This window comes from Ambystoma mexicanum, chromosome 6q, assembly GCF_040938575.1.
Source record: "Ambystoma mexicanum isolate Mex_15411 chromosome 6q, UKY_AmexF1_1, whole genome shotgun sequence".
Classification (NCBI taxonomy): Eukaryota; Metazoa; Chordata; class Amphibia; order Caudata; family Ambystomatidae; genus Ambystoma; species Ambystoma mexicanum.
In genome coordinates this window covers 846,892,821-846,916,506 of record NC_090937.1, presented here as the reverse complement: position 1 = coordinate 846,916,506, position 23,686 = coordinate 846,892,821, and positions in this window count along the sequence as shown.

Here is a 23,686-nt window from a genome sequence, read left to right as displayed (position 1 = left end):
GGAGTCAATTTATGATGCCTGCTCTCCTGAGCTCAGACAGCACTTGGCTGATTCTAAGGAAATAGATCCAAAGAAGTTATCTAAGGCTGCTTACTTGTTGGTTGCCAACAGGGCTACTCACAAGGATTCTGGGGCAACTCAGAAGAAGGAAGAGGGAAAGCAGCCAAGGAAAGATAACAAGGAGAATTCTAATACCTCCAATCCAAAAGAGGGCCCCAAACAAAACAATAAGGGTAAGCCACATGGGAAACCGAATCAGGCTAGTGTACCATCTGGACCCAAACCAGATGGAGGTCAGAACCAACTCCCATTCATCAAAACATTTGTGAAATGTTATGTTTGGGGGTCAATTTACCATGTGAAAGGGGATCCCAGATGTAAGGGTAAACATTTGGGGGTCCACACTGTCTCCTTAGCCGTCTCCCCAGAGGAAGAAGTACCTATGGCAAGTGGAACCTTTCACCTACTGGCTGATGAACCCATGAGCGTCTCAGCTAGTGTTTCTTTAGTGTCCCTGGGGTTGTGAGAACATCAAAATTTAGATGTCTATAATTCCATCCCAGATAATACTAAAGAGTATTATAAAGATAGCGTTCTTGTGAATGGCCAGGAGACTCCTGCCGTCAGAGACACTAAAGCCAGCATAACTGTGGTTGATGAATCATTTTTCAAGGTAGAGGATGTTGCTAAGGCACCCAAACACCTAACCAAGTTAGCTTAAGGCCCTGTGCAAATGCTTCCCCAGTTACAAGCTCTCATCCAGTGCAATGACATGACTGTCAAGATACCTGTTCGTGTGCAGAGTGAAGTGCCTGGGAGAGTCATGTTGGGTAATGACCTGAAAACTCTTGGACTTGTGTCTAGTACCCCCAGGCCTCCCAGTAAAAGGAAACATGAGCTCACCAGGCCTGCGAGGGAGAGGACCTTGAGAGGCTCTCTGTCATGATGCCTACCTCCAAGGAGCCAGGTCCGACCCAGCAACCCCAGAGGCAGGCATCATTTCCCCCAGGGGAGTGCCAGCGGGCCCAAGCTGGGGCCCTTTGGACACAGTCCTGGCGCCTTAGGCGCCAGGCTCATGTTGGACCTCTGTCCTGGCGCCTTAGGCGCCAGGCTCATAAAGCTAGACATGTGTTCATGTAGCTAGCCATGTGTGCAAGTGTTTTAATGTGGACTTACCTGATGCAGACCATGCTGCCACATCCAGGCCCTCTTGAGGCCTGAATAGGAACTACTTTACCTGTGGGACTACTTTCCACCCGGGTGTGGTCGGGAAAGGATACATACCTGATCGGAGGAAGGATACACACTTGGAACTTCTTCCAAAGCTATTTAAACCACACCCGATCAGCAACTCATGCTTCGCGTTGTTCTGCTCCTCGCAGCTGGACGCTCACCGTGTCAGCTCCTGCATCTGGACTTCAGCCACGCCTGTCAGCTTCCTTGGTCACCTGCAAAGGGAGACAAGAGACCTACCAGCTAATCTGCACCACGGAGACATCACCGACGATCCTGAAAGGGAAGACATCATTTTTAAAAGCATTTTGTTACGATCGCTGCAGCGCTGCATTTCACTCACCTTTCCTGGGTTCCTCCATCTTCAGCAGCGATCATCCGGATACACAGCCACTTCCCAGAGCCTAGAGAAAAAGACAAGAATAAGAGGTGAGAGAAGGAAGGGAATAGGAAAAGCTCAGTTTCCTTCTAAGACTTACCTGTTGGATCATTCCCATTTCATTTCGGGTCTTGCTGCTTCCAAGCATTTTCCGGACCCCGGCCCCTATGGGGAAAAAAGACAAAGACATTAGATGAGCGAATGCAAAAACATTACCTGAGCGCTCATCTAGGACTTACCAGATCTTTACTGGAACTGCACGTTTCACTTCGGGTCGGCGCCATATCTCTGGCATTCCGAACCCCGGCCCCTATGGGGAAAAGACATCAACATTAGCGCTTTGTTGCAAGAAGTCTCCAAAGGAATCTTCATTCATCACCTGAAAAAAGACAATGAACATTATTATTTAAAGCTTGAACTTTTGAACTTGCAACAGAACTTTTACAGCGCCTTACCAGTATAATCAAGCTTACCTGAACTCCCATCCAACCTCAATCCAGTGAAGTAACTGGGTTCAACGTGCCCCTGCGTCAGAAGCAGGATGGAGAGCTCGTCCTTTCAGACCCTAAGGTGAGACTTCACGGGGAATCGTGGAAGGGTATCGTGGAGGGTTGGAAGAGAGTGGGAGGCAGTAGGTAATACTCCCTTTTCACGCCCAGGGGAATATTCCTGCGAGCCGGAGAAGCCAGAGTAGAGGGCCCTTCCTGTCCATCTTCAGAGTCCTGCGCTTCACCATTGAAGAAGCATCAGCACTCGAAGCCAGACCTGCGCCTCCGTGGGAATCAGGTGAGCGTTACACTCTCAGGGGTAATTGATAGAGAAAGCTATCAACCCCAGTCGACAGGAATTGCTCACTGCTATTTCAGGAAAGAAAGAGGCAAAGGGGAAACCCAAGACCTCCAAGAAGAAAGCAGATGGCACCCCTGTGTTACCAACAAGGACATCCCCAAGATTGTCCAAAGTCACACCTGTGATTCCTCCACCTGCTGAGGCAGAGTGTGAGGTACAACCCTGTGTGGTTGAGCCAGCTTCTGAAGAGTCAGATCTGGAAGAAGACATAACTCTAGTTGGAGATCTGGATCCTGTTGACCATGCTGAGCTGCAGTCTTTACTGGCAGAAGGTGGACTCAACAGGGCAGACTTCAGCAGAGGACAAAGGGAATGTCCTACTCTTGAAGGTCTTCGCCTACAGGCAGCTTCTCAGCTCGATGGGCAAGAGCCTTGGAAGCATGGGTTGCACTGGGAAGATGGCCTCTTCTACAGTGAACCAACTAAATCTATCCCTGGGGACTGCAAAATACTTGTAGTGCCCCTAGAAAACAGAATCCAGTTCCTACAGTTGGCCCATGAGATAGCTTTGGCTGGTCATTTGAATTTCAAAAAGACCAAGGAAAGGCTCTCTTTATACTTCTACTGGCCTAAGAAGGGTTCAGAAGTTGACAAATTCTGTAGGAGCTGTCACGCTTGCCAAACCTCTGACCAGAGTGGAGCCAAGAATGTGGCACCCTTGGTGCCTCTTCCAGTCTTCCAGTGGTGGGAGTTCCTTTTGAAAGGGTGGGCATCAACATTGTTGATAACCTTGACCCTCCCACATCTTCAGGAAACAGGTTTATCCTGGTTGTAGTAGACCATGCTACTAGGTATCCTGAAGCAATACCTATGAGGACGGTTACGGCCAGGCTGTGGCTAAGGCTCTACTTGGTATTTTTACCAAAGTAGGGTTTCCTAAGGAAGTGACATCTGACAGGGGATCCCATTTAATGTTCCACTACATGCAAGCCATGTGGAAAAACTGTGGTGTCACTTACAAGTTCTCTACAGCCTACCATCCACAGACAAATGGACTGGTAGAGAGGTTTAATCGTACTATGAAGGTCATGATAGGTGCTTTAGAGTAACCCTCTAAAAGGAAGTGGGACCGTCTACTGCCATGCCTTCTCTTTGCTTATAGAGAAGTCTCTCAGGAGGGACTTGGATACAGTCCCTATGAACTTCTCTATAGCAATCCAGTCAGAGGTCCATTGGCCCTAATTAAGGAGGGGTTTGAGAATGCTCCTTCCCCCAAGCCAGTCACAGTGACTGACTATGTGATAGGTCTCCGGAGGAGAATGTCACACATGATGGAAGAAGCCAGTGATAACTTGAAAGCAGGTCAGGCTATGGTCAAACATTGGCATGACCAGAAGGCCAACATGGTTGAGTTTACTCAAGACCAGCTTGTACTAGTTATGGTGCCAACAAGGCAGAGGGCTTTGCTGGACAAATGTATAGGACCCTTCAAGGTTGTGGGCAAATTTGGAGAGGTGAACTAGCTGGTGGATTTAGGCAGAACTAAGGAGGCTCCCAGAGTCTTTCACACCAACCGTTCGAAGGCATATGTCTCGAGACCACAAGTGGGAGCTTTGCTTCTAGCTTCAGCTCAAGAGGAGGAGGAAAGTGAACCTCTACCTGACCTACTCAGAGGCCTACCTTTAGATGAGAAGATAGAAGGAGTTAATCTCTCTTCTAATCAGACATCTGAACAACAAGATGAGTGCACATTTCCGTTAAATCAGTTTGCCTCCCCTGTTTTCACTTTCACCAGGCTTGACCCCTTGGGGCCAGCATGAAATTCTAATTGGTGACTGTTTACCTGTGAAAAACAGAGGTTACAGAATGTTAGAACATGTAAGATCCCACATAAAGGAAGAGTTCAACAAGATGCTTGATCTCGGGATTATAGAGCCATCTACAAGTCCTTGGTCTAGTCCCGTTGTTCTAATACCAAAGGCAGGATCCAAGGAGTTGAGATTCTGTGTGGAATATAGAGCCCTAATTGCAGTCACTAAGACTGATGCCCATCCTTTCTCAAGGACAGATGAACTGGTGGATAAACTTGGTGCAGCCAAGTACCTCAGTACATTTCATCTGACGTCAGGCTATTGGCAAAAAGCCCTGATGGACCATGCCCAGGAGAAAACTGCATTTTCAACCCCAGCAGGCCTCTACCAGTTTAAGGTTATGCCTTTTGGATTAAAGAATGCACCTGCTACATTCCAAAGGATGGTCAATCAAGTTCTGAATGGGATGGAGGACTTCTGCATGACATACTTGGTTAACATTGCAGTGTTCAGCCCTACTTGGAAAGAACATGTTGATCCTCTCCAAAATTCCCTAAAAAGGTTAGATGTTATGAGGAGTGCACTCAAGCCTTTGAAAATCAGAAGAAAGCCCTTTGTCAAGCTCCAGTCCTAAGAGCTCCTGATTATCACCAACCCTTTATTGTGTAGACAGGTGCATCCAATACAGGTATAAGGGCAGTCCTTAGTCAACTGGATGAGAAAGGTAGGGAGCACCCCATATGCTTCATCAGTAGGAAACTGAAGGAACCAGAAACAAGGTGGGCAACCATAGAGCGTGAATGTTTTGCCATTGTGTGGTCTCTGAAGAAGTTTAGACCATACTTGTATGGATCTACTATTGTGATTCAGACAGACCACCAACCCTTGAGATGGTTAATGCACATGAAAGGGGAGAACCCAAAACTACTACGATGGTCAATCTGCCTGCAAGTGTTTGATTTCACCATTGAGCACAGGTCACCAAAATGCTGATGGTCTCTCTAGGATGTTTATAACCAACTAGCGTGAAGAGATTCATCCACGAGTGGATTAAATCCTCCTGGCCCTTAGTCTGGTGGGGGCGAGTGTTAGGGAGAATTCTCCAGAAGGCTAATTTCCCTTATCTACTGAGACCCTCAGCAGGTTTGCTGGATTTCTAGGATTTATTTTTTTCATTTTGTAAGAGTGTGAGCCTTTTTTCCCACTCTTACATGTGTTTTGCTGTGTGTTTAACATTTTTTGTGTTCATAGACTGCGGAGCCTCACCTACTCCATAGGCATCATCTTTTTACTGTGTGTCACACAGCACCTTTAGTGCAGTGACACAGGGTTGTCTTTTTCAGACTTCCCACTTTAAACTCCATTTTCTGGGACTGACTACTGGCCCCCAGAACATGTAAAGTTGCCATTGACTTTATTAGTCTTTTTAAATTCACAGACCCAGTGTGGACTATCTTACATAGAGTACTGGAAAGAGTTAATAGTTATCCCTTTTTGTCTGTTTCTCATGGAACATTATTTTGTTCCCCTTTATTTAAGATTTGGCTGGTGGCAGTGGTATCTACCATATTTTTCCTACCGTGGACTATGAAAATAGCCTTGGCACTGTTTTAGGCTATGCTAGTAGCCTCGAACTTTATTCCGCTGGACCCCATTTAATTTTAATTGGTTCTGGCTGGGTTTATTTGCCATTTCTTTTTGTTTTTCTTGTGTTTTACTCTGCACACCAAACCAGGTTTGGTTCCTTTGTTCGCCTTCCTTTGGCGGGCTTCTGCACAGAAGCCTTCCTTAGGCGCCTGAGAGTCTAGCTAGACAGGATGTGAGGGAAGGGTTTTAGGCCCCCTACACAGGGTCTCCTTGGAGACTCAAGTTGCATTCTTGTTTGATTGGCTAGGTGACTGTCTTGCCAGAACAGCCACCCTTCTGTGTGATTGAAAGCCAGGCTGCGTGAATGGGGGAAAACTGCATAAAAACCATTTCATACTCCTACCGCCAACATTCACCTACTTGCTCGTCCATTTGATCATCAATGTGTGCATTGACTACACATTCAAGCCCAGCTATATATCGTCATCCCTTTAGCCTGTACTGCTGCAATATCCATCTCCTGCTTGCCCTGTCAGTGTGGCTACATGATGATGGCCACATATGTGTATACTGTAGCAGAAATACACATTCACATGTTTAGATGCACTTCCAGTACTGGTGGCAAAGTCATGCCTGCTACCTATTCGATGGCAGGCTGATGGTGTCTGCTTGTATGGGACATGGCACTTACATGTCCAGATTATGGTGCACAGATGCATATGTGTGCCACTGTATGACATGTGCATCCTCATAGCTTACGGTACATGTCGTCGTTGCATGGTTTATGCTTTACTCACTCATCAGGTTTACACTGCCATCATGTATGTTGTTTCTGGGGTGTCTGGGGTGCAGTGGTGCTCCGTCTAGGGTTGGCATGTTTGCGAGACAGGACTATGGTACCAGTGTTGGATTCTGTTGCATGTGTCTGTAGGCCATTTGCACTGCATGCATTTCATGTGTGGCATGGATGTATATCCTGATTTTGCCCAAATTTGTGTTGTCTTACCTTTTGTAGCTGATGTCGCAGTTGAAGGCACCGGGTGCTAGAGGGATCATCAGGGGATGCTCAACCTGGCACCAGCAGTCTATGCATGTGGAGAATCCACACCAGTTGCTGGCCATCCTGGCCATCCTGGCCCCGTCTGAAGTGGCATCATCAGGGGAGGAGGATGAGAATGATGATATTTAAGCGTGTGTGAGGCAACGACCACTGAGCAGTCCCATCCCCATGTTCCTACTTGAGCTCGGGGAGGTGACTGAGACTGAGGGGGGGCAGGAGATTAGAGCCCTGCCTGTGGTGAGTCAGGCATCTTTGGGCGGCACTCTGTCTGCAACACAGCCCACTCCCGTCTTGGTCGCAGCAGAGGTGAGTGTTGGTGGTGGGATGCATGCAGTCCTGCAAGCCATGCCGGTGCTACTACTCAGGCAGGGATGCACTGCATCATCACATATTTAGTGCCTATGCACACATGGGGGCGTATGTGTTAGGGAGAATTCTCCAGAATGGCTAATTTCCCTTACCTACTGAGTCCCTCAGCAGCTTTGCTAGGTAGACAGGATGGGAGAGAGGGGTTTTAGGCCCCCTGCACAGGGTCTCCTTGGAGACCCAAGTCCAATCTTGTTTGATTGGCTAGGTGACTTTCCTACCAGAACAGCCACTCTGCTGTGTGATTGACAGCCAGGCTGTGTGAATGGGGAAAAACTGCATAAACAGCAGGTCTCTGGGACTTGGAAGGCAGAGTCACCACTGGATTGAGAGAACCGAAGAGAAGCTGAAGGAAGAGGACTGCTGCAACTACTGAACCTCCTGGTGAAGCCCTGCTGCGGGTCCGAATCTCCTAAACTTCGACGCCAGAGATGATCTGCAAGGAATCCTCTTTACTTGAGCTGGTGAGACCAACCAGTTCGCCAAACACCAAGCAAGGCCTCCCTGCCCTGGTCGAATTTGGTGTGCATCGCTGCAGTGAACTGGATAGCCAGGAGGACCGGACCCTGTTTGGGTTTTTATGGGTTTTTCACCTTTTATTTGTTGCTTTGCTCTGCTGCTGGTTTCTTCCCTTGGCAGTGCAGGACCCTCCAGTCTTCCTTCTTCATGTCAGTCCGACAGTCCCTTCAGGAACAGTGAGTCTTCAGGATCTGCCAGGAACTTCTGCCTCAGCTACAGCATTCTTCTTCTTCTAAGGTACTGTTCAAACCCGGTTGTTCGTTCCGTCCGACCGCGGTGAAAGTGTTTTAAATCTTTCGCCAATCCGAAGGCTTGTCCTTCTCTACTCTTTTAAGTAACTTTTCTTCCGACCAACTTCGTTTCAAACTCTTGGCAAAGACTTAACTGCAAACTACTCTGAACTGTGTGATCCTCTGCAAAGACTCTGAACCATTAACATTGGCCCAGGCCTATTGATTTGAATCATCATTGTAGTAAACCTATTCTAGATTTCCCTGCCTACTGTATAATCTTGTCTTTCCCTCACTTTTTAAACTGCTGGGATGCCATTTTGCTCACACTTCATTTTGAGTTTAACTTGTCCAGAATTGATTGGGTTTTGTGTAGTATATTAAGATTGTGATTTGATTTTTCTGCTGATTTACTTAATGAACTGTCTTACAAATGATTGTGTACATAAATGTATATTCTTTTACTCAGAAACCTTGAATCAGTGTTTGTTTGAACCATAGCAATTGCTGTCCTTTGTGTAACTTCTGATACTGCTCACTTTACTCTTGAGATAAGTCTTGCTTATCAGCCATCGCTACCACTTTACTGTGTAGTACAGGCTTGTAACAAAGGTGAATTTGTACTTGCACTTGTAGTCTTAATTGTGTGTGGTGTTTCGAAAGGGTACTACATATGATTCTGCCTAACACTGGTGTACAGTGGTGAGGATAAAATATGCTATTACCTTGGATCAACTACCCACAAGGCTAAACATCACTAAAAAACAAATTGTAATCATGCCTGATATGGAAAGCTACAGTCAGGGGACCCTCCTTAGTTACACTGGATTACCTGAAAAATCTGTGTAAAGAAAGGACTCTCTCTTTTAAAGGCAAAAGGTCAGAATTAATTGAAAGGTTGTTAGAGAAACGAAGTCTGGAGAGTGGGACTGAAATACCTGACCCTCCAGCAAATGTGGAAATGATGAGGATGATAATGTGTCAGTTATTATGGATGAGTTATATGAGGCAGATGTGTCTCACAATGTAGGCCTTACTCCTCCTCTACCTGCTCAGAAACCTCAACCTGTGTCCACTGGGACCCCATCAGGTGCTACACTCACTCCTGAATTCAGTGCTCTTGAAAAGATGAAGCTTGAATTGGAATTCAAACGTATTAATGCTCAAACTGAACAAAAACATCAAGAACTTAAGCTCAGAGAAATGGAGCTGAACCATGCCTTAGAAATGAAAAAGTTGTCTATTGAAAATGCTTCTCTCTCAGGGTCTTCTAGGTCTTCCAGTCCTAAGAGACCCCGTATGCCTAGAAATTGTTGGTATGTATGAGGCTAAGCTTGATATTTTGGATTGGTTGGTACTGTTTGAGTATAACCATGGGATTCAAGACATTACAGGGAATCAGTTGCTTCCTTGGCTCTTCTCTAGTCTACCCACTGCTGCATCTGATGTTGTGATGGAGTTGGGGGAGGTGGATAGGATGGATTATGAGTGTGTGAAGCTAGCTTTAGTTGCTAGATTTGGGAAGACCCCTTTCCAGTACCTTAAGAGGTTTAGGACCCTCAAAAAGCGAGATGGTACCCCTTGGGCTACCTGTGTATGTGAATGTTTGAAGAATTTAGATAGTTGGGTTAAGGGTTACAGAGGAAACACTTATTAAGGTATGGGAAATCTTGTTATGTTGGAGTCAATTTATGATGCCTGCTCTCCTGAGCTCAGACAGCACTTGGCTGATTCTAAGGAAATAGATCCAAAGAAGTTAGCTAAGGCTGCTTACTTGTTGGTTGCCAACAGGGCTACTCACAAGGATTCTGGGGCAACTCAGAAGAAGGAAGAGGGAAAGCAGCCAAGGAAGGATAACAAGGAGAATTCTAATACCTCCAATCCAAAAGAGGGCCCCAAACAAAACAATAAGGGTAAGCCACATGGGAAACCGAATCAGGCTAGTGTACCATCTGGACCCAAACCAGATGGAGGTCAGAACCAACCCCCATTTATCAAAACATTTGTGAAATGTTATGTTTGGGGGTCAATTTACCATGTGAAAGGGGATCCCAGATGTAAGGGTAAACATTTGGGGGTCCACACTGTCTCCTTAGCCGTCTCCCCAGAGGAAGAAGTACCTATGGCAAGTGGAACCTTTCACCTACTGGCTGATGAACCCATGAGCGTCTCAGCTAGTGTTTCTTTAGTGTCCCTGGGGTTGTGAGAACATCAAAATTTAGATGTCTATAATTCCATCCCAGATAATACTAAAGAGTATTATAAAGATAGCGTTCTTGTGAATGGCCAGGAGACTCCTGCCGTCAGAGACACTAAAGCCAGCATAACTGTGGTTGATGAATCATTTTTCAAGGTAGAGGATGTTGCTAAGGCACCCAAACACCTAACCAAGTTAGCTTAAGGCCCTGTGCAAATGCTTCCCCAGTTACCAGCTCTCATCCAGTGCAATGACATGACTGTCAAGATACCTGTTAGTGTGCAGAGTGAAGTTGAAGTGCCTGGGAGATTCATGTTGGGTAATTACCTGAAAACTCTTGGACTTGTGTCTAGTACCCCCAGGCCTCCCAGTAAAAGGAAACATGAGCTCACCAGGCCTGCGAGGGAGAGGACCTTGAGAGGCTCTCCGGGGTAATTGATAGAGAAAGCTATCAACCCCAGTCCACAGGAATTGCTCACTGCTATTTCAGGAAAGAAAGAGGCAAAGGGGAAACCCAAGACCTCCAAGAAGAAAGCAGATGGCACCCCTGTGTTACCAACAAGGACATCCCCAAGATTGTCCAAAGTCACACCTGTGATTCCTCCACCTGCTGAGGCAGAGTGTGAGGTACAAACCTGTGTGGTTGAGCCAGCCTCTGAAGAGTCAGACCTGGAAGAAGACATAACTCTAGTTGGAGATCTGGATCCTGTTGACCATGCTGAGCTGCAGTCTTTACTAGCAGAAGGTGGACCCAACAGGGCAGACTTCAGCAGAGGACAAAGGGAATGTCCTACTCTTCGCCTACAGGCAGCTTCTCAGCTCGATGGGCAAGAGCCTTGGAAGCATGGGTTGCACTGGGAAGATGGCCTCTTCTACAGTGAACCGACTAAATCTATCCCTGGGGACTGCAAAATACTTGTAGTGCCCCTAGAAAACAGACTCCAGTTCCTACAGTTGGCCCATGAGATAGCTTTGGCTGGTCATTTGAATTTCAAAAAGACCAAGGAAAGGCTCTCTTTATACTTCTACTGGCCTAAGAAGGGTTCAGAAGTTGACAAATTCTGTAGGAGCTGTCACGCTTGCCAAACCTCTGGCAAGAGTGGAGCCAAGAATGTGGCACCCTTGGTGCCTCTTCCAGTCTTCCAGTGGTGGGAGTTCCTTTTGAGAGGGTGGGCATCAACATTTTTGGTCCCCTTGACCCTCCCACATCTTCAGGAAACAGGTTTATCCTGGTTGTAGTAGACCATGCTACTAGGTATCCTGAAGCAATACCTATGAGGACTGTTACGGCCAGGCTGTGGCTAAGGCTCTACTTGGTATTTTTACCAAAGTATGGTTTCCTAAGGAAGTGACATCTGACAGGGGATCCAATTTAATGTCCCACTACATGCAAGCCATGTGGAAAAACTGTGGTGTCACTTACAAGTTCTCTACTGCCTACCATCCACAGACAAATGGACTGGTAGAGAGGTTTAAGCGTACTATGAAGGTCATGATAGGTGCTTTAGAGTAACCCCCTAAAAGGAAGTGGGACTGTCTACTGCCATGCCTTCTCTTTGCTTATAGAGAAGTCTCTCAGGAGGGACTTGGATACAGTCCCTATGAACTTCTCTATAGCCATCCAGTCAGAGGTCCATTGGCCCTAATTAAGGAGGGGTTTGAGAATGCTCCTTCCCCCAAGCCAGTCACAGTGACTGACTATGTGATAGGTCTCCAGAGGAGAATGTCACACATGATGGCAGAAGCCAGTGATAACTTGAAAGCAGGTCAGGCTATGGTCAAACATTGGCATGACCAGAAGGCCAACATGGTTGAGTTTACTCAAGACCAGCTTGTACTAGTTATGGTGCCAACAAGGCAGAGGGCTTTGCTGGACAAATGGATAGGACCCTTCAAGGTTGTGGGCAAATTTGGAGAGGTGAACTAGCTGGTGGATTTAGGCAGAACTAAGGAGGCTCCCAGAGTCTTTCACACCAACCGTTCAAAGGCATATGTCTCGAGACCACAAGTGGGAGCTTTGCTTCTAGCTTCAGCTCAAGAGGAGGAGGAGAGTGAACCTCTACCTGACCTACTCAGAGGCCTACCTTTAGATGAGAAGATAGAAGGAGTTAATCTCTCTTCTAATCTGACATCTGAACAACAAGATGAGTGAACATTTCCATTAAATCAGTTTGCCTCCCCTGTTTTCACTTTCACCAGGCTTGACCCCTTGGGGCCAGCATGAAATTCTAACTGGTGACTGTTTACCTGTGAAAAACAGAGGTTACAGAATGTTAGAACATGTAAGATCCCACATAAAGGAAGAGTTCAACAAGATGCTTGATCTCAGGGTTATAGAGCCATCTACAAGTCCTTGGTCTAGTTCAGTTGTTCTAATACCAAAGGCAGGATCCAAGGAGTTGAGATTCTGTGTGGAATATAGAGCCCTAATTGCAGTCACTAAGACTGATGCCCATCCTTTCTCAAGGACAGATGAACTGGTGGATAAACTTGGCGCAGCCAAGTACCTCAGTACATTTCATCTGACGTCAGGCTATTGGCAAAAAGCCCTGATGGACCATGCCCAGGAGAAAACTGCATTTTCAACCCCAGCAGGCCTCTACCAGTTTAAGGTTATGCCTTTTGGATTAAAGAATGCACCTGCTACATTCCAAAGGATGGTCAATCAAGTTCTGAATGGGATGGAGGACTTCTGCATGACATACTTGGATAACATTGTAGTGTTCAGCCCTACTTGGAAAGAACATGTTGATCACTTAGGATATGTTTTGCAGGCTCTTCAGCAGGCCCACCTGACCTTAAAGTCAAGCAAATCTCAAATTGGTCAGAGCAAAGTGGTCTACCTTGGTCATGAGGTAGGGGGAGGTAAAATAAGGCCATTGCCTAGCAAAGTATAAGCTGTACAAAACTGGGCCACCCCTACTACTCAAACCCAAGTGAGAGCCTTCCTAGGTCTCACTGGGTACTACAGGAATTTCATTGAGAACTATGGGTCCATAGTTTCTCCTTTGAATTTAGTCTCCGCTCCAAAATTCCCTAAAAAGGTTAGATGTTATGAGGAGTGCACTCAAGCCTTTGAAAACCCAAAGAAAGCCCTTTGTCAAGCTCCAGTCCTAAGAGCTCCTGATTATCACCAACCCTTTATTGTGTAGACAGATGCATCCAATACAGGTATAAGGGCAGTCCTTAGTCAACTGGATGAGAAAGGTAGGGAGCACCCCATATGCTTCATCAGTAGGAAACTGAAGGAACCAGAAACAAGGTGGGCAACCATAGAGCGTGAATGTTTTGCCATTGTGTGGTCTCTGAAGAAGTTTAGACCATACTTGTATGGATCTACTATTGTGATTCAGACAGACCACCAACCCTTGAGATGGTTAATGCACATGAAAGGGGAGAACCCAAAACTACTACGATGGTCAATCTGCCTGCAAGTGTTTAATTTCACCATTGAGCACAGGTCAGGATGTCATCACCAAAATGCTGATGGTCTCTCTAGGATGTTTATAACCGACTAGCATGAAGAGATTCATCCACGAGTGGATTAAATCCTCCTGTCCCTTAGTCTGGTGGGGGCGAGTGTTAGGGAGAATTCTCCAGAAGACTAATTTCCCTTAGCTACTGAGACCCTCAGCAGGTTTGCTGGATTTCTAGGATTTATTTTTTTCACCTTGTAAGAGTGTGAGCCTTTTTTCCCACTCTTACATGTGTTTTGCTGTGTGTTTAACATTTTTTGTGTTCATAGACTGCGGAGCCTCACCTACTCCATAGGCATCATCTTTTTACTGTGTGCCACACAGCACCTTTAGTGCAGTGACACAGGGTTGTCTTTTTCAGACTTCCCACTTTAAACTCCATTTTCTGGGACTGACTACTGGCCCCCAGAACATGTAAAGTTGCCATTGACTTTATTAGTCTTTTTAAATTCACAGACCCAGTGTGGACTATCTTACATAGAGTACTGGAAAGAGTTAATAGTTATCCCTTTTTGTCTGTTTCTCATGGAACATTATTTTGTTCCCCTTTATTTAAGATTTGGCTGGTGGCAGTGGTATCTACCATATTTTTCCTACCGCAGACTATGAAAATAGTTTTACAAAGGTAGCGGGCGCCCCTCTCTCGCAAGAACAGACATGATAACCTGTTCAGTGGTTATTAACCACTTGAGAGTTCGCAGCCACTGCTTTTACTCACTGTGCCTTTCACAGATGGGAAATATCCATTTGCATATCAGTCTTTGTCCTGCCCAGGGGCAGTCCAGCACCGAAATACAATGGCAATTCCAATCTGAACGAGAGTACCACCAGCAACCCCATACACGTGTTTCACCCTTGTTGGGGATCATCAGTGAGGTGAAGCTGATGCCTCTCTAAGCACAGTGAGAGGGAGACCACGTCTGGTTGCCCCCAGGAGACCTAGGGTTACCAATCCCAGGTTCCTTAACAAATAGTTTTACAAAGGTAGCGGGCGCCCCTCTCTCGCAAGAACAGACATGATAACCTGTTCAGTGGTTATTAACCACTTGAGAGTTCGCAGCCACTGCTTTTACTCACTGTGCCTTTCACAGATGGGAAATATCCATTTGCATATCAGTCTTTGTCCTGCCCAGGGGCAGTCCAGCACCGAAATACAATGGCAATTCCAATCTGAACGAGAGTACCACCAGCAACCCCATACACGTGTTTCACCCTTGTTGGGGATCATCAGTGAGGTGAAGCTGATGCCTCTCTAAGCACAGTGAGAGGGAGACCACGTCTGGTTGCCCCCAGGAGACCTAGGGTTACCAATTCCAGGTTCCTTAACAAATAGTTTTACAAAGGTAGCGGGCGCCCATCTCTCGCAAGAACAGACATGATAACCTGTTCAGTGGTTATTAACCACTTGAGAGTTCGCAGCCACTGCTTTTACTCACTGTGCCTTTCACAGATGGGAAATATCCATTTGCATATCAGTCTTTGTCCTGCCCAGGGGCAGTCCAGCACCGAAATACAATGGCAATTCCAATCTGAACGAGAGTACCACCAGCAACCCCATACACGTGTTTCACCCTTGTTGGGGATCATCAGTGAGGTGAAGCTGATGCCTCTCTAAGCACAGTGAGAGGGAGACCACGTCTGGTTGCCCCCAGGAGACCTAGGGTTACCAATCCCAGGTTCCTTGACAAATAGTTTTACAAAGGTAGCGGGCGCCCCTCTCTCGCAAGAACAGACATGATAACCTGTTCAGTGGTTATTAACCACTTGAGAGTTCGCAGCCACTGCTTTTACTCACTGTGCCTTTCACAGATGGGAAATATCCATTTGCATATCAGTCTTTGTCCTGCCCAGGGGCAGTCCAGCACCGAAATACAATGGCAATTCCAATCTGAACAAGAGTACCACCAGCAACCCCATACACGTGTTTCACCCTTGTTGGGGATCATCAGTGAGGTGAAGCTGATGCCTCTCTAAGCACAGTGAGAGGGAGACCACGTCTGGTTGCCCCCAGGAGACCTAGGGTTACCAATCCCAGGTTCCTTAACAAATAGTTTTACAAAGGTAGCGGGCGCCCCTCTCTCGCAAGAACAGACATGATAACCTGTTCAGTGGTTATTAACCACTTGAGAGTTCGCAGCCACTGCTTTTACTCACTGTGCCTTTCACAGATGGGAAATATCCATTTGCATAGACTGCGGAGCCTCACCTACTCCATAGGCATCATCTTTTTACTGTGTGCCACACAGCACCTTTAGTGCAGTGACACAGGGTTGTCTTTTTCAGACTTCCCACTTTAAACTCCATTTTCTGGGACTGACTACTGGCCCCCAGAACATGTAAAGTTGCCATTGACTTTATTAGTCTTTTTAAATTCACAGACCCAGTGTGGACTATCTTACATAGAGTACTGGAAAGAGTTAATAGTTATCCCTTTTTGTCTGTTTCTCATGGAACATTATTTTGTTCCCCTTTATTTAAGATTTGGCTGGTGGCAGTGGTATCTACCATATTTTTCCTACCGCAGACTATGAAAATAGCCTTGGCACTGTTTTAGGTTATGCTAGTAGCCTCAAACTTTATTCCGCTGGACCCTATTTCATTTTAATTGGTTCTGGCTGGGTTTATTTGCCATTTCTTTTTGTTTTTCTTGTGTTTTACTCTGCGCACCAAACCAGGTTTGGTTCCTTTGTTCGCCTTCCTTTGGCGGGCTTCTGCACAGAAGCCCTCCTTAGGCGCCTGAGAATCTAGCTAGACAGGATGTGAGGGCAGGGTTTTAGGCCCCCTACACAGGGTCTCCTTGGAGACTCAAGTCGCATTCTTGTTTGATTGGCTAGGTGACTGTCCTGCCAGAACAGCCACCCTGCTGTGTGATTGAAAGCCAGGCTGTGTGAATGGGGGAAAACTGCATAAAAAGCAGGTCTCTGGGACTTGGAAGGCATAGTCGCCACTGGATTGAGAGTACCGAAGAGAAGGTGAAGGAAGAGGACTGCTGCAACTACTGAACTTCCTGGTGAAGCCCTGCTGCGGGTCCGAATCTCCTAAACTTCGACGACAGAGAAGATCTGCAAGGAATCTTCTTTACTTGAGCTGGTGGGACCAACCAGTTCTTCAAACACCAAGCAAGGCCTCCCTCCCCTGGTCGAATTTGCTGTGCATCACTGCAGTGAACCGGATAGCCAGGATGACCAGACCCTGTTTGGGTTTTAAGGAGCTCACTTTTTATTTGTTGCTTTGCTCTGCTGCTGGTTTCTTCCCTGGGCAGTGCAGGACGCTCCAGTCTTCCTTCTTCATGTCAGTCCGACAGTCGCTTCAGGAACAGGGAGCCTGCAGGATCTGCCAGTAACTTCTGCCTCAGCAACAGCATTCTTCTTCTTCTAAGGTACTTTTCAAACCCGGTTGTTCGTTCCTTCCGAACGCGGTGAAAGTGTTTTAAATCTTTCGCCAATCCGAGGGCTTGTCCTTCTCTATTCTTTTAAGTAACTTTTCTTCCGACCAACTTCGTTTCGAACTCTTGGCAAAGACTTAACCGCAAACTACCCTGAACTGTGTGATCCTCTGCAAACACTCTGAACCACTAACATTGGCCCAGGCCTATTGATTTGAATCATCATTGTAGTAAGCCTTTTCTAGATTGCCCTGCCTACTTACTTGTTGGTGCTGCTTAATTTTGTATAATCTTGTCTTTCCCTTACCTTTTTAAACTGCTGGAGTGCCATTTTGCTCACACTTCATTTTGAGCTAAGCTTGTCCAGAATTGATTGGGTGTTGTGTAGTATATTAAGATTGTAATTTTTCTGCTGCTGTAATTAGTGAACTGTTTTACAAATGATTGTGTAAATAAATGTATATTCTTTTACTCAGAAACCTTGAGTCAGTGTTTGTTTCAACCATAGCAATTGCTGTCCTTTGTGTAACTTCTGATACTGCTCACTTTACTCTTGAGATAAGTCTGGCTGCTCAGCCATCACTACCACTTTATTGTGTAGTACAGGCTTGTACCAAAGGTGAATTTGTACTTGCACTTGTCGTCTGAATTGTGTGTGGTGTTCCCAAAGGGTACCGCATATGATTCTGCCTAACAGCATGCCTGCTCCACGCCTTCACTGGGAGGAGGAGGTGATCCAGGAAATTGTGCAGCAGTGGGAGGTAATGCAGGAGATCGGTAGGTAGATGCATGGCCCTGATGACAACATAATTACATACAATACCACTATGGGCAGGGAGTAACAGCTGTTGCGTAGTGAGATCTCTGCCTTGAGGACCTGCCTGTATGAGGCTATGAAGGATTCAAGGGAGAGTCTCCATCTTGAGATGTCTCACTGAGGGACACCATCAATGCCCAGATGGACGTATCAAGGGCTGCTTTGCAGGAAGACATGGGTGAGACACGGAAGGAGAGTCACCAGGAACTTGTTGCATTTGGTGGCCTGTTGCATGCATCTGTTTCCCGTGTGGCAGATGCTCAGGAGGGCAATGCATCACCTTGTGTGGCAAGGGGCCCCCTTTCAATGATGATCCACAGGAGGGGTCGTAACTGGAATTTTGGCCAGTTGGGATTTCTTTTGAGTTCCCTGCACTATGTTTTTTACCCCTGCTGACTTTGTGCCCGGTCATGGTTATTTCTTTTATTTGCCGTCCAGGGTGGACTCATGTGATTTCTTTTATGGTCAGTGCCATCTTGTGCCGTGTGCAGCTGGTTCTCTCACAGTGAAACGTTGATACTGATGCAGAAGGTGGCATGTTCAGACCAACATATTCAGTGATATCAACTGGTATGCTTATTTCCCAAGTGGCATGATCAGACATACAGGTAAATATGTCGAGCCATGATGTGCATTACAGGTGGAATATGTGTAACAGGGTTGATGCACTCTAATGGTCATGCATCTATTTTCGTTTTAGGTCACTTTGCACAGTCAGCTCACAGACACCCTGTGGATGCAAACATGACATTCTCCTTCAATCCTCTTGCCCATTCCCTCTGCTGTGCACTGACCCCTCTGACACATATGAGGAGGCACAGTGTTAGGTGGAGGTGGTGGGGATCCACACCACAACATCAGTGAAACGAGGTAAGGTGGTACACGTGTGTCATTTGCATTGCAGTGCTATCCTGATGAGGCACAGGTAAGGTTGTGCCTGAATGTGATTTCTGGTGTTCGGTGGATGATTGTGACAGACAGATGACATGGGGGTGGTACAATTTCTATTATTCTGTACCTTGTTTGGGAATTAGCAGCATGCTGGTTGTAGTCTGTCCACTTGTGGTGCTTATGTGAACGTGTTTCTGGTGCTTGCACATACACTGACATCTTGGTTTGTTCTTAGATTGTTAGGTGTCATGTCCTGTGTTCATTGCATGCCATCTCCTGCCATAATTGTTGTCAGGTAGCTACCCCATCATTCTTGTGCATCCTGCACACCTGAGCCACACCTTCTTATTTATTTTATGTATTATTTATTTATTTCTTAAGCGCTGAAAGCCTGCAGGCATCAGGGCGCTACACAAAACATAGAAACAAAAACCAGACAAAATATCATAACAACATAGATCTTCATACTAAGACAGACATTTTTAAATCAGTAAAAAGGAAAAAAATCTAGTCAATTATAAGTTTTAAATTCGAGCAGCCCGATAGTGACAAACACACGCAATCCCTGTTTTCCTGGGTACACCAATTGTCTATTTCCAACCTAAGAAGCATCTTCAAGTCTGGGTTTCTAACCACTCCTGGTACCATGAGTGTAATTTTAGCGGGGACACAGGTGTTTGTCCCCCCCAACTTTCATAGCACACCATTTTATACCCATTCATTTGGCAGGTGCACCTTTTCTTCAGATGTCATGTCCCCCCCAACATTTTCAGCAAAGTTACTCCACTGCCTGCTACACTCCTTTGCCAGAGCCATGCCATTACTTTATTGTGTAGAGACTTTCTTGATTCTTTCCAACAAGGTTTCACAAAGTTAGTAATAATACAGTTCCAATGATCCAAAACAAGGTCCCTTGTGTTCTTAGCCAAGGGCTTTGGCATTTGTGGCTTTTTAACTCACAGCTTTCTAGTAGAAATGGAGGACATTCCAGGATTCTTAGATCTGTGATGAAAAACAGCGACTGACCTACCTTTTTTTTTTGACAGCCTGGAAAGAGGTCTTGGAAGCCAGCAATTCCTCATTCACTAAAGGACATACATTATTTATTCATTTTTGTTAAGCCCGCAGCAGCCCGGAGGCATCGTGGCGCTGGTTACAGACAGCTTACTTAGTTACAGAAGTGAAGAAAACCAATTGCAGTCATGTATGCAAACCTGTACAGAACATACAAAGGGTCAGATGAAGAGGGGGATCTTGAGTTTTGTGCAGAAGGTGACTAGTGAGTTTTCTGATATGATGTCTGAGGTTAGGGTGTTCCAGAGCTTGGAGGCCACGTAAGGGAAGCCTAATCTTCCCGCTTTGGCTCTATTGATGTGGGGAGTTTGTAGGAGACTGGTATGGTGTGTTCTGATAGGTTTGGAGTGGGCTAGTTTGGACAAGGTCTGTACGAGATAGGAGGGTGCTGATAAGGAGAGGCATTTGTGAGTGAGGTTGAGGATTTTGAAGCTGATGTGTTCATTAACAGGGAGCCAGTGGGCTGCCTGTCTGGCCTGGAAGATGTGTTCCCTTTTGGGAGGCTTAAGGCTGATCTGAGCACATTATTTTGAGCAATTTGCACTATATTTAGATTTTTTTTGAGGTGCCTGCTAGGAGTGCATTACAGTAGTACAGTTTGGCGCCAATACTGGCTCTGGCAATTGCGAGGAAGTTGGGCTTGGATAGGTATGGTTTTACTGCGTTAATGATTTTGATAGTGTGTGCTGAGTTGGAGGTAATGGCGCCAACCTGTCTGGTCATGGACAGGGTTGAGTCTAAGTAGACGCCAAGGGTCTTTACCGAGGTGGAGACGGGGATGATGGTGTCGTTATAGTACATGTTATCTAGGTTGGCTAGTGTAGTTTTTAGGCTTAGAATAATGATTTCAGTCTTTTCTCCATTGAAGCAGAGGCTGTTTGCTGCCATCCAAGCCTGGATGGTGGTGTATATTGAGTGGAGTGCTTGGGCATCTCTGGTGTAGGAGACTGTGGCCCTCATTACGACCCTGGCGGAAATCGCGGTGCAAAATGCACCATGGAGCACGGCGGAAAGCTGCCGATAGCGCCATGGGGGATGGCGGATTTTCCGCCCCATTCCGACCTTGGCGGGGCAGTAAATCCCCATTCCCCATTTTACCCTTCCCCATTCCCATTTTTGCCCCATAGGGTATAATGGGAGTGGGGAAGGCGTTAATTACGCCACCGTAAAATACGGTGGCGTAATTAACAACAAGGTCCGTAGCGCCATGGATTTCTCCGCCCGGAAAAACCAGGCGGAAAACGCTCCATGGCGCTACGGAAACTCGTAGTAGGGCGGACGGGTCCGCCGCGAATAACGCTGGCGTAAACCCACTCCGCCAGGGTCCTAATGAGGCCCTGTGAGTGGTAGGAGTACTTGAGTATCATCAGCGTAGTTCGTATATGCGATGCCTAGGGCGTCGAGCTTGTCGAAGAGAGGCTTTATGAAAAAGTTGTATAGAGTGGGTGCAGTGCATGAGCCCTGCAGGACTCCACAGTGGATGGTGCGGGGGCAGCATGGGCTGTGTCTGAGAATACTTTCATTTCCCTACCCTCTTAGAAGGAGGTGATCCATTGCGCAGTTGGCTGAGTGGGTGAGGTGTGATTTGAGTGTCTTATGATCTACAAGATCGAAAGCCGCTGAAAGGTCTAGGAGTAATAGGAGGGCTGTCTTCCCTTTATCCATGATTTGGGTGATCTGATTTTTTAGGTCTGCCAGGGCTGTTTCCGTGCCAAGACCTTTGCGAAACCGAGATTGTCTAGATCCAAGAATTGAGTGAGTTTCAATGAAGTGTTGGATTTGGTAGTGTGCCGCTTTATCCAAAATCTTGAGGAGGAATGGCACAGTGGTTATGGGTCCGTAGTTGTTGGGCAGTGTGGGGGTTGAGGATGTTTTTTTTAGAAGGGGGCGTACCCATGCTTCTTTGAGGCTGGCAGGGATGATTCCGGTTCTGAAGGAGGCATTGATGAATGCTGTTATAAGTGGCACTAGGAGGTCAGCGCAGTCCTTGATGAGTTTGGGGGGGACAGATGTCTCCTTTACACATAGAAGGTTTTAGGTTTTTGAAGATGCTGGTGACTTCCAATTCAGAGATATCTTTAAAGGTGAAGAGTGGTTTGGATTTAGTTGAAGGCGGGAGAGGAGTTATATTGGGTGGGCCCGGGTGTGTGGCTTTGTGGTGACCCTTAATTTTGTTTTGGAGGAGCTCTATTTTGTTTAGCATGGCGGCTTGAATGGTAGATCACCAAGCTTCGTCTTTGGTGATCTCATCTGGTGTGTTGGGAGGGGGATGGATATATTGATGCTGGGATTGTAACCCAAGATATGTGCCCAGATGCCTTTGGGCCAGGTGCACTATATAAATAAAGAAATACAAATATAGAGCAGTTTGTTGAAGATGGCAAAGATTTCTTTGGATTGCGATTTAGCATTAGTGATACGCACGTTGAAGGAGTTCGCTTTCGCGTTGGTAGTGGCATCTTTGTATGGTCGGGAGATTTGGTTGAAGTGGCTTTGGTTGAAGTGGCTTTTGGTCTCTTCGCTCGGGTGCGTTGGCCAGTTTTTTTGAGCTTCCCTTTTACGGGCACATAGGGCCTGTAGTTCATCCGTGAACCATGAGTTAGTGTGTAGGTTTTTTTAAAAAACGTTTTTGCATTTCATTACCCGGGGGTTCGGTGGCTGCTTCAGGACGCAGATAGCCAGTTGTTGTCTGTGTAGTTTGTATGGGCTCATTCATTATTTCACGTTGGCAGTCCCTTTGGCAGAAATGATCCACTTTGACTGAATTCTGCAGTATCAGGTTGGAGAAAGGTTATCAGTTTGGCAGAGTTGATCCAACTTCACAGGGTGATAGATCTCAGCATATTTATCCATTAAATCCAACCATTTACAAAAGTCAGAAAAGTTGTTAGACATGTTTAATTCCTTAAAGATGTGAACCTTAACTTGCATTCATTGATCCAAAGAGAAATGCTCCTGTGGACTTCTCTCTGGATCCATTGGTAGCTGGGATGTAAAGAGAGTCAATGGCTTAAGGTTAGCCCCAATCTCCATTGCTCCTAATGGGCATGTTACAATGGAGGAAGCTGGCCTCGGGCTTTCATTATTCATAGGGAGATTTTCAACATTAATAGCCCCCAGATATTTTACTTGATAGGGTGACTCATTAAACCCATTGTCTGGATCAGTGGATTCAATAGAAGTATTGTTATTCCCCAGGCATAATCTCTGCCTCCTGCACGCACTCAGCTAAGCGATCCCTGTTAGATACTGGAGAAGCAATCATAGTTGTAGAATTTAGCACAGCAGTATCAGAGTCCTGCTTAGATGGGGTCAGGGCAGGCTTGTAAGTTGTTAAGTGAGACAGCAGCTTTTTAAACCAAACAATTCTTTTTTGAAACATGCATGATGTACTGAGGAAAGCACAACACTCATTAACAGCACAGGTTAATAAAACGTAAATGAGGTACATTAATGGAGTATGGCGCTCCAGTACTCATACATGAGAGGATACCTGAAGGCTCTTTGACTGCCAGCCAAGGCGGGACGAGTGCTCACCCAGAACGAGCATCCTACCAGAGTAAAACACACCGTCACCTTAGGGCAACCACCTGCCCAGCCCCCCAGCCTAGCCCGCTGCAAACACACAGCGTGAGCGCACTGCAGTACTGAAAATACTCTGCCCACAACAGCCGGCTCTGTCGTACAGCATCAGGCAGTGTGAGAAGCGGAAACAGAGAAGTAGAGGAAAGGACCCAACGGTCTGGGAAGGAACGTCAAGCTGCATCACCACAGGGGTTGTAGTTGCTTACGACGTGGAGTCTGTGTCTATATCTTCCTCATGGGGGGGTGGGGATCAAGTGACATGCTGCAGCATTCTTTTTACTTTTTCC